The 10,206-nt window shown below is 34.9% G+C and overlaps 1 pseudogene; it reads right to left on the bottom strand.

Annotated features, from left to right (window-relative positions):
• Positions 1 to 1,533: 1,533 nt before the first annotated feature.
• Positions 1,534 to 7,626, bottom strand: LOC130048196 (uncharacterized; annotated as a pseudogene).
• Between the last annotated feature and the right edge of the window lie 2,580 nt (positions 7,627 to 10,206).

Genomic DNA, 10,206 nt, shown 5'->3' on the forward strand with positions numbered 1-10,206 from the left:
TAATAACATTATCAAAATGCAGCAATATAGCATGTATACGTGTTGTTAAACTTCTTTTTTCATTTTAGCATTTTAGGGTAAATATTTACCAGTGGTATTATATGAGCATCCTGTAATTGCGTCACAAAACTGATCACGTGAACAGTTACACTTCTTTAAACATCCAAATCCATACGATCCATAAACACACCGTCCTCCAGAGCAATTGTGTCCATAGGTACCTACATCACAAGCTGAAAAAATTACAAGAATTTAAGTTTTTGTTATGATTGTCAGTCATAGTATAGACAGATACCTGTGCAACAATTTTATAGATATTGATTTTGCGCTTTAAATGATTCTAATTATTTATTTAATATTCTATCCATATATCGGTATTTACGTTTTACAATTTAGCATTGGTTATTGGTTTAACAATTTCATGTTCATATTTTTAGTTTATAAAATGGTAAAAGTTGTATTTACATTTACATTCTGCGTTGTATGTCTGAATTGAGAAAATTCAATTTTCATATTGAAAAAATGAAAAATAAATTTTAACGCTCAAATAAGTTATTTCGAAAATGAAAAATCACGACAACAGTGATCAGTCTCATGAAATCTTATTTAGAATACAAAATTGAAAGTAGGACAATCACCACCCACTGAGGACACAAGAGGTGAGATGTTTGAATCCATATTTACTGAAGTTCGTAGACGTAAATCTAGTCTAGCGTACGTTTACGTGTGGATGATATTCAATAATAGTCATATATATTATTTCAGAAATAAGCGTAAATAGATGTGTGCTACATGTATACTAATATATCTATAAAAGCAATACGTGCCACCAACACCCGATACCTAGAAGTGTCGGATCCACAATGTGGATACAAGGTCAATTACAAAACATTATACAAAGCACTAAAATGACCAACGACAAGAACAACTAGATTCTGAAATCTTCGGGACGACATGTCTCTTCTTCATGACAAACGAAAAGAATTATATTATAATAGAAAATGAAGGCAAATGTGAAGTTAAATAAGATTTATTTTGTTGTTGTTGGCGAACGAGGCCACGGCCGTAGGGCTGCCGGATGATATATGGCTAGCCCTAAATTTTATACATTACATTATCATTATGCCATATTATAATTTGAGGGCTAATAGTCAAAACATTGTTTGGAACGACTTCAACCACTGTCCAATGTAGAGCCCTCAAAGATATCATTTATTCCATCATTATACATTATGCATACATGATGCATTCCAACATTATACATTATTTATTATGCATACAATATGCATTATATCATTATACATCATGGCATTATATCATTGTAGCATTAAACATTAAGACATTATGCATTATCATTATTGGCTTTATGATTGAGAAAGATAGACAAAATTATACTGGTACTGGGAACAGATACTCAGTATGATAATGCTATCAAATCTATAAAAGCCAAAAGCGTCGGTAAATATCGCCACATGGTTGTTCAAGCAAATGTGAGAACAACCACTGCCAGTAAAATTGGAGGATAAGCGACGCTTACATTGACCGGGTCCTACGTTTGCCATTGAAAGAGCAGATTTTTTGCAGTTTACTTTGTAAATTGTATAATAGTAAGTCATTGCCAAGTTCAGATAGATGAACTCCATTGTTAACAAACAATCCGCTAGAATCCCAAGATATCTCGGGATAGCTGATATAGAAACCATTGTTCACAAAGAACAATTTGCTCATAAAACTGTTTTCGTTTGACTGCAATGTTTTGAGATTTAACATTTTTACTGTGACGCCATGAAAATCTTGGAAGAATATAAGACCAACCAAGGAGGGTGTTTGGAAACTCAGACCGAATCCGTTGTAATGTTTCTCTCATCCTCAATCGAAGTTCGAGTAAAGGCACATTACCAATATCATTACACCCACAGTGAATTATTAAAATTTCAGGCAATGGTTCATACCTCCTTAGTAACTGAATGCGAGGGAACATTTTTTTCCATGTTAGACCACCCTTGCCCTGCCAAAGGATGTGATAATTTAGACGTCTAAGTCCAAGATGTGATTTTTCAGTTGAAAGGCTTGCTCGTTGGAATGCCCGTTTGATAATGAATGAACCAACTATCCATATACTTTTTTCTTGACGTATGTGATAAAATATATTCTACTAAGTTCTGATATAAGTTTTATAAGCATTTGAAATCCATCTACCTTTTTTCATTATTTCGGATTCACAATGCCCTTTTGAAAAACTATCCGATGCAGCTCAAATTCGGAAAGAATGAGAAGTGTAACGTGAATTTGAAAGACCTAAATCATTAATTGCTTTATTAAGGACTGATGTAAATTGATAACGGGTAAGTGGACTGCCGGCTACGTTAACAAAAAGCTGACCATTAATTTTTGGTCTGACAGACAAATATCTTTGTAAATTAAAAAGAGAGCAAATAACCGTAATATATGACTCGTTCAATTGAATTGACGATCCATTTCCTGATTGGTCAGTTTTGGAATATGGAACTGTTATCTTTAATAATTTCTTGTTCAGTGACTGGTCAAATAAAATTTGTATGTGGTTAATGCCAATGACTTGGTGAGTGTCGCGTGTCTTACTGCATGTAAACTCACCGACTCTCAAAAAAGCATGGTATGCTAAGGAAAAGGCCTAGCAAAAATAAATATGTTTCAAAATTAGAGGAACACACTAAACTTGAACTTGACATAAGGTTTTTCAAAAGATTTTCAGTAATAGGCAAACGGGGGTCAATTGTTTTGCGGAATCGTTTTATACCTTCTAGTAGTTTTCTAACCATGAAACATTGTGCATAGTCGTTGGTGCCTATCAGTTTGCACTTAAAACTTATACCACCTAAATAAGATGATATTGTGCTGTACGCTAAATTGCGAAGTGACAAGTGAGCGATGGATATACACAAGTGAGAGAGGGGAGGTCCCCAAATTTCCTCTAAACCGTAGTCCTTCCTTAAATAGCTTTAAACTATTGGAGTACAGTAGTTTTGTGTTTGGGGCAATATATTTAAGTGTTAAAATCTATTTCAGCTCTAATATCATCTTCGTGAAATTTTCTAGGATCGGTATAGGATCTTGGTCCGCTTCTGGTGCAAGAGACCGGAATCTTTCCCACTGTTTTCGAGAAATAGAATCAGTGATTGAATTATTGCAACCACAAATATGCTTTGCTTTAAAATACATATTATTAACCATTGAATGAAGCACTAGAGGTGCACTAGTTCCTTAACCCTTTTAGATTTTGATGTGTTTTTATTCAGAATCGATACTAAAGCAATATTGTCGGTATGAAACATTATTTTCGTATTTTGGAAATGGTTTTTGAATAACAGAACTGCCAGAACTATTGGAACTAATTCTAAGAAAGTAATATCAGATATTATATCTGAATCCTGCCATTGGGTAGCCCACAGAAAATATGCCCAATGGCCTTGTAAATAAACGCCGCAGCCAAGTTGAGCATTACCCGCACTATCTGTATATAAATGAAGTTCAAAATTTGAAAACCAATTAACTTCCAAAAAATTGAAACTGCCGTTGAATTGCTCGAGGAAATTTAACCAAACCCGTAGGTCGATCTTCATACCAGCATTGACCCTTATGTAAAACTTATACGGTACCAATTTTGAAGCACCAGATGCGCATTTCGACAAATAATGTCTCTTCAGTGATGCTCAACCGAAATGTTTGAAATCCGAAATAACTATGAAGTTTTAGATCTAAATATAGCCAAAAACAGCGTGCCAAACAAGTGGAGCCAAATTCGTCCAAGGATAAGAGCTATGCATAAGGGATATAATCCTTAATTTTGAAATGAATTTCTAAATTTTATAACAGCAATTAAATATACATCCGTATTTTCAAGCTAGTAACGAAGTACTTAGCTACTGGGCTGTAGAGACCCCCGGGGACTAACAGTCCACCAGCAGAGGCCTCGACCCAGGGGTCATAATGTAAAATGAAATGTCTAATACCACACATGGCATCGCAGAAACGGCGATTAAAGGCACGAAATGAAGGAATGGCTTTGGCGCAAAAATTCAAGGAACCAACTAAAGATTGTAGATCTTTTAATGTTATTTTGGATTTACCCAAAATTGTTACAATAGTTTCCTTAAGTGCAATGGATTTTTCCTCTGGTATACCTATAACCATTTTTTCTGTGTCTATTTCTATACCAAGATAAACCAATGAACTTTTAGGACCAACGGGTTTTTCCTCCGCCAGCGGAATTCCAAATTCACGACAAGTATTCTGAAAATTTGACATTAATAATTTACAGCCTTCGAATTCTCTAGCAGCGAAAATAAAATCATCTAAGTAATGGCTTATTGTTTTTAGGCCTGTTTTGGGGATTGTTACCCACTGTAAAAATTGACTCATGATCAGAGGGATGTATTGGTTATAAACGAAATGTTGATTTGACATCCGTTTTTGCAAGAAGGGAGTTTTTACCTAATGCTGCAATCATTTCTAACACTCCATCAAACGGTGTGTAATGAACCGTACAATATTCCGTATCGATAAAATCCTTTACACTATTTCCTTCTGGAAATGATAAATGATCTATTCAACGCCAACCCCCATCTTTTTTAACCACTATACCTGTAGGTGATATTCTGAAATTTTGTTGGGGAACTTGATCAAAAGGGCCTGCAACCCGACCTAAAGCGATTTCCTTGTCTATATTTTGCTTAACTTCCACTGGATGTTGCCGAGTTGATATTAAATTGGTACACGTTGATGCAGAGAGCTTAAATATTTTATTTTAAAGCCATATGCAAAGCCTTCCCTTAATTCATTAGCGTCTGAAGTTTTATGATAAATAGAAAGGTAAGACTCCATATTATGTATATTAATTGGTGTTGTTCCAGGGTTTCTGAAAGTTTTGCTGACTGTGGTTTTTTCCATGAGCGACGAAAAAGGCTAGGAGAGGACTTGTCCTGGTTAGACTCAAGAGATCTGTTTGAGTTTTGATTTGTTACTTGACATTTTGTAGCAGGGTGCTTACCAGAACACTTCAAACAAATATGACTATATTGACAGTAAGGACGAACACAAAAACCTTTGTTATTGAAATCAAAACATCCCTTTTGCTGGGTTGTCTGTTGTCAAGGTACATTTGAAGAATTTACGTACAATAGCCACACCTCTTGGTCGATCTAACAATGTTTGAATGTCGAGTATTTTGTTTTGACTGATCGGTTTGACAGATAACTGACCATTACTTAAGACAATTTTGTTTTCTTGATCGTTGACTAGATGCCTATTTAGTAAACTGTACAATTCAATAAATTCACCTTTAAAGATTTTCTGTTTTGTAGCTTGAGGTACGTGCGCACCTAATTCATTGTCCACGCTTAAAATTGCATTTTTCATTTCTAAACATGGCTCTAAATTGTTTGATTCCATGCTTAAAGGAACTATACTAGTACACTTTCATTTGGAACAGGCTGTTTTGGATTGATTAAAACATCTTTCCGATGTTCTGCATGGGGACTTGCGGACGATACGCTGCTTGAAGGTCCAGATTTTTCTGATGTTTCTGATTCGTTTCTTGAGGATGAAAGGACGCTGTCTTGTCTCTGAGTAATAATGGTTTGGATCGCCTGCTTTAACTCGGGTAAAATTAATTCAGATACTGATGAGGCTACTTCCTCGATGCTTACACCTGTATTGGCTACATCGGTGGTTGTGGATTGAATTTTCGGCTTTCTCCCTGGCAAACGTGATTTCCCTGTAAATTTCCTTTTTTCCCTCAAAGGCCGAGGTTCAGAAGAATGAGAAGATTGCCGGGACTGCAGTTTACTAATAAAGCTGGTTTTTTGATTAAACAACTTCCAAATTTTCTAATAAACAGTCTTTACGCCCAGCTGATCTGTGAAGTATGTTTACAACCGTTGTACTAAACGTGACGTAATGAAAGTCAAAGTATGACGACACAATACCCAAGCACAGAGTACTTCTCCCGGACTTTTATCGGGTTCAACTGCGATTGAGTTTTTCATTGCTATAATAATCTGATTTATTATATACCCATCAATGTATCGTTCTTTGATACTGTGGATTTCACAGCGTGTGATCCAGTTTTCCGGATCACATACTGTGGTTTTCTGATTCCGTATCAGTATCTTCTGAAACTGATGCCGTCACAATGACGTCACAATGCATCAACGCAACGTTTCTTGTGGAAAATATTGACCGCGTCACAAACAAAACTGCGTACACAAAACATACTTTCACTGTATGTCTGTATTTTTGATAATTTGGATTGCATTTAGTATTTTATAAATGTAGATTTAAAATGCAAAAGGGGGTATATAATAAATTTATCATTACTACAGTAACTTGATCCGAAGAGTTGGATCACGTCTCGTTGACAGGCGCGGATCATCAGATCAAACTCGACGCTTCGCGTCTCGTGTGATCTGATGATCCGCGCCTGTCAACTCGACGTGATCCGACTCTTCGGATCAAGTTACTGTAGTAATAATATATATTTATTTTGTAAGGAAAATAAATTATAATGTGGCCAATATTAACAAAGAATAATAAATAATACAAAAACTACATATAAAAACAACTAGCACTACATCTACACTAATCTACATCAGCCCATTGAGTTTGATTATATATATATATATATATATATATAAAGTCTTAATAAAGTGTCTTTCTTTTTCTCGTCGGGAAATAGTATTTTCTGTATACAGTTTATAAAACGGAAATACAATGTTGTAACATGTGCTGGCTGTGGAAAACATTATATCGGTGAAACTGGAACTACTCTGCGAACTCGTATACGAGTTCATAAACAACACATTTCAGCCCCCGAATACAGAAAAATTTAAAGTTAGTGAACATATAGATGTGTGTGGCCACGGACAATTCAGTGTATTTCCGTTTTATAAACGGTATACAGAAAATACTATTTCCCGACGAGAAAAAGAAAGACACTTTATTAAGACTTTAAATCCCGCTCTCAATAGCTTACTGTGAAATATGTTTACTGTTATTATCTATGACGTCATAATATGCTTAACGTAAAAACCTTTCCCCTTCATTCGTTTATGACGTCGTTATGTACGTGAAATGTTAGGACGCCTTTATGACGTCAGACCATTTCAAAACTATTTTAAAATGTAACGCCTGAGGATTATAAAATGAAAGCGCTTGCGTTAAATTTTTAACTTTGTGTACTGTTTATTCTATTTCTTTTAATATATATATATATATATATATATATATATATATATATATATATATATGTGTGTGTGTGTGTGTGTGTATCAATATCAAACTTTTTCAGGTTACAAGAGTTTACACAAGTTCTCATCACTCACAAAGCAATGTAGTATAAAAATGAATAAATTCAATTCTTGGAATTTCTTTGCGCTTCCTGTCAAGAGAATCAAACTTAATAGGTTGATGAAAGGTGAAGATAACGAACAGCAATCAATCTCATAAATCCTATAAGAGATACAAAAAATAGACAGACCCCTGGGCACACCAGAGGTGGGATCAGGTGCCTAGGAGGAGTACAAATCCCCTTTTGACCAATCACACCCGCCGTGAGCCTTACATATCGTTCGGGTAATCCGTAGTCATATTCAATGTGCAAACAACGGCCTCAACTCATATGAAACATGTCAGACAACATGTTACCCAATGACAGGTTCTAAGGTAAATTAGATCGTAATAACGATCATAAGATTTGCGAAATGCTGACGTTACACGAGACTATTGAAACCTCTATATCGTCAACTTATTTATCAGCAACCTGTGTCGATTTAAAAACTGACAACACACAGATCAAGTCCTTATCTATCGGGAAAATTGAGATATAAACAGCATTTGCAGGTGATAATGGGATATTACTACATAAATATGGGAAGATGACGATGGAAGAGCTGAAGTCATCCCCTTTGTCATAACGCAAAGTTGGTAGTTTGGTGTTAACATCTATGTTCAATAAAAGCTCAGTATGAAGCACATGTGGAAGACTGTGGAGTCTTCTATATGTCAAGTTCACTGGAGTATATCGAATCGAAATATGAATGAACATTATTATTGTTGATAATTGATAAAACGTCGTCTATATATCTTATAGGAGTTATGGGATTGATCACTGTTCGTTATCTTCACCTTTCATCTAAATGTCTAGTCGAAGGTCAAAACAAGACATTTTTCTTTTCAGAATGTGTGATAAATTCTGCCTCGTAAGAATATAAAAGCAGGTCAGCTAATAAAGAAGCATACTTCGTGTTCATGGCAATTCCAATAGACTATTGGAAGATCTGATCAGCAAATAGTACCTAGATATTATGATGCGGGACTCCAGCACTAATATACTTGTTTATAGATTCAAAGTTGTGATTAATAAATTCATTGTTTTGAATGACTGATAGCAATATATGAATATTTCCTCGTTTCTTATTTATTAAAGAAGCAAAGTTCTATGATGTCAAAAAGTCAATTCTTGGATTTATCATGGGGAATGATTATGTAAAGTATTGAAGAAGTCATGTTAAATGTGGTTGATTTGAGAAAGGTTTTATGATTTCAAATTTACTAAACTTTCTTTAGAATTTTGAGAATGCACATTTGATTTACACCACTTCTGGCAGATGTCATGGCACAAACTGTTACATGCATAAGTTTCTCCTTGACAGCTATTAACATTGTCGTGAGGAGCACAAATCGGGGCTTAGTAGAACATTTACTGGATCCTGCAATGCATCTATACTTGTAAGGTTTTTTTTGGAAAGTTTATGAATCCAATATAGGTACGGTAACTCATGTATATCCGTCCCATTGATTGTGATATTATTATTTTTTAAACTGAAAATATTCATCTTTTGAAAGGGAAGTTGGAGTATACGTACGTTTATCAAATCTGGAAAAATGCCAAGTTCGATTAATATACAGTTGTAATCATGGGCTATACAAAGAAGGGAAATGTTGTTACAAGCTTTGTCAACTGCAACTAAAACATAATCCTCATTTAACCTATTTAATCCTTTGATCATTTTTCGTTTACTAAGCACAGACGTACGTACTTTTGTTTTGGTGTGTTTATGCGTGATTTTGATATTCCTCAGTTATCCATTCTGACAAGGTATCAAGTTCTGTTTCATACTCAACCTATTGTCTGGCATAATTGCGACAGATTTGAGATTAGAAATTGTATTGCTTAAATACTCTGAATAGTTTGATTAAGCGCTTAAACAAAATTTGATGTATAAAGTGAAAATCATAGAAGACATTGCAAAAGAAATTGTTAAAGAGGTACACAACACAAATAAAGAGATATATGATAGATTAACAAAATTTCCTCCATTTCAATTCAGGGGTCAAGTATTACTTCACGTTATGAAACTAAAACCGGGAAATAAACATAAGCTCGGGCCTTAATTGGAAAGTCTAAAGGTAATCTATAAGCATTAATTTAGGTTACGGTGCTATATTGATGACATGGAACATCGGTCGTCAGTTCATGCAAATCACATGCAAATCGTTTGAAGTAAATATTCGTCACCACCGTTACATAAAAACACACCACAAAGAAATGAAAATAAACAAAACGTTATTGAAGTCAAAATACGTTAATAAACGAATGCATCATTTCATAAAAGGATAAATTGAGCTGATGAGACAAAATCGAAATGGGAATTTTCAAATCATATTTCGCAGTATTTATAGCAAATTGAAAGGTCGTTAAATCGATCTAGTTTGCCAATGCAATCAATCATTTGGTTAAATGCTGTCTGACGTGTTTCATACCGATTGTCAGTCCGTTCGTGGCATATTAATGTTGACTAAGGATTACTCCGATTACCTGATATGGGGCTCACTGCGGGTGTGAACGGTCAATAGGGAATGCTTACTCCTCGTAGGCACCTGATCCCACCTCTAGTGTGTCCAACGGTCCGTGTTTGCCCAACTTTCTATTTTGTATTCCTTGTACGGGTTATGAGATTGATCTGTTCGTTATCTTCGCCCTTTTTCGACATTCCTCTATTTTTAGACACACATTTTCATGAGGTTTCATTTTGCCCCAGATGTCAATCAATGAAAGATGAAGATAACGAACAGTGATCAATATCATAACTCTTTTTAAAAATGAAGGGGATTATATTAGATCTGTTTCATTTGTAACAAGTATCCCCCGTACTTTTTCCATACAAA

The sequence above is a fragment of the Ostrea edulis genome, chromosome 1 (assembly GCF_947568905.1).
Source record: "Ostrea edulis chromosome 1, xbOstEdul1.1, whole genome shotgun sequence".
NCBI classification, from domain to species: Eukaryota; Metazoa; Mollusca; class Bivalvia; order Ostreida; family Ostreidae; genus Ostrea; species Ostrea edulis.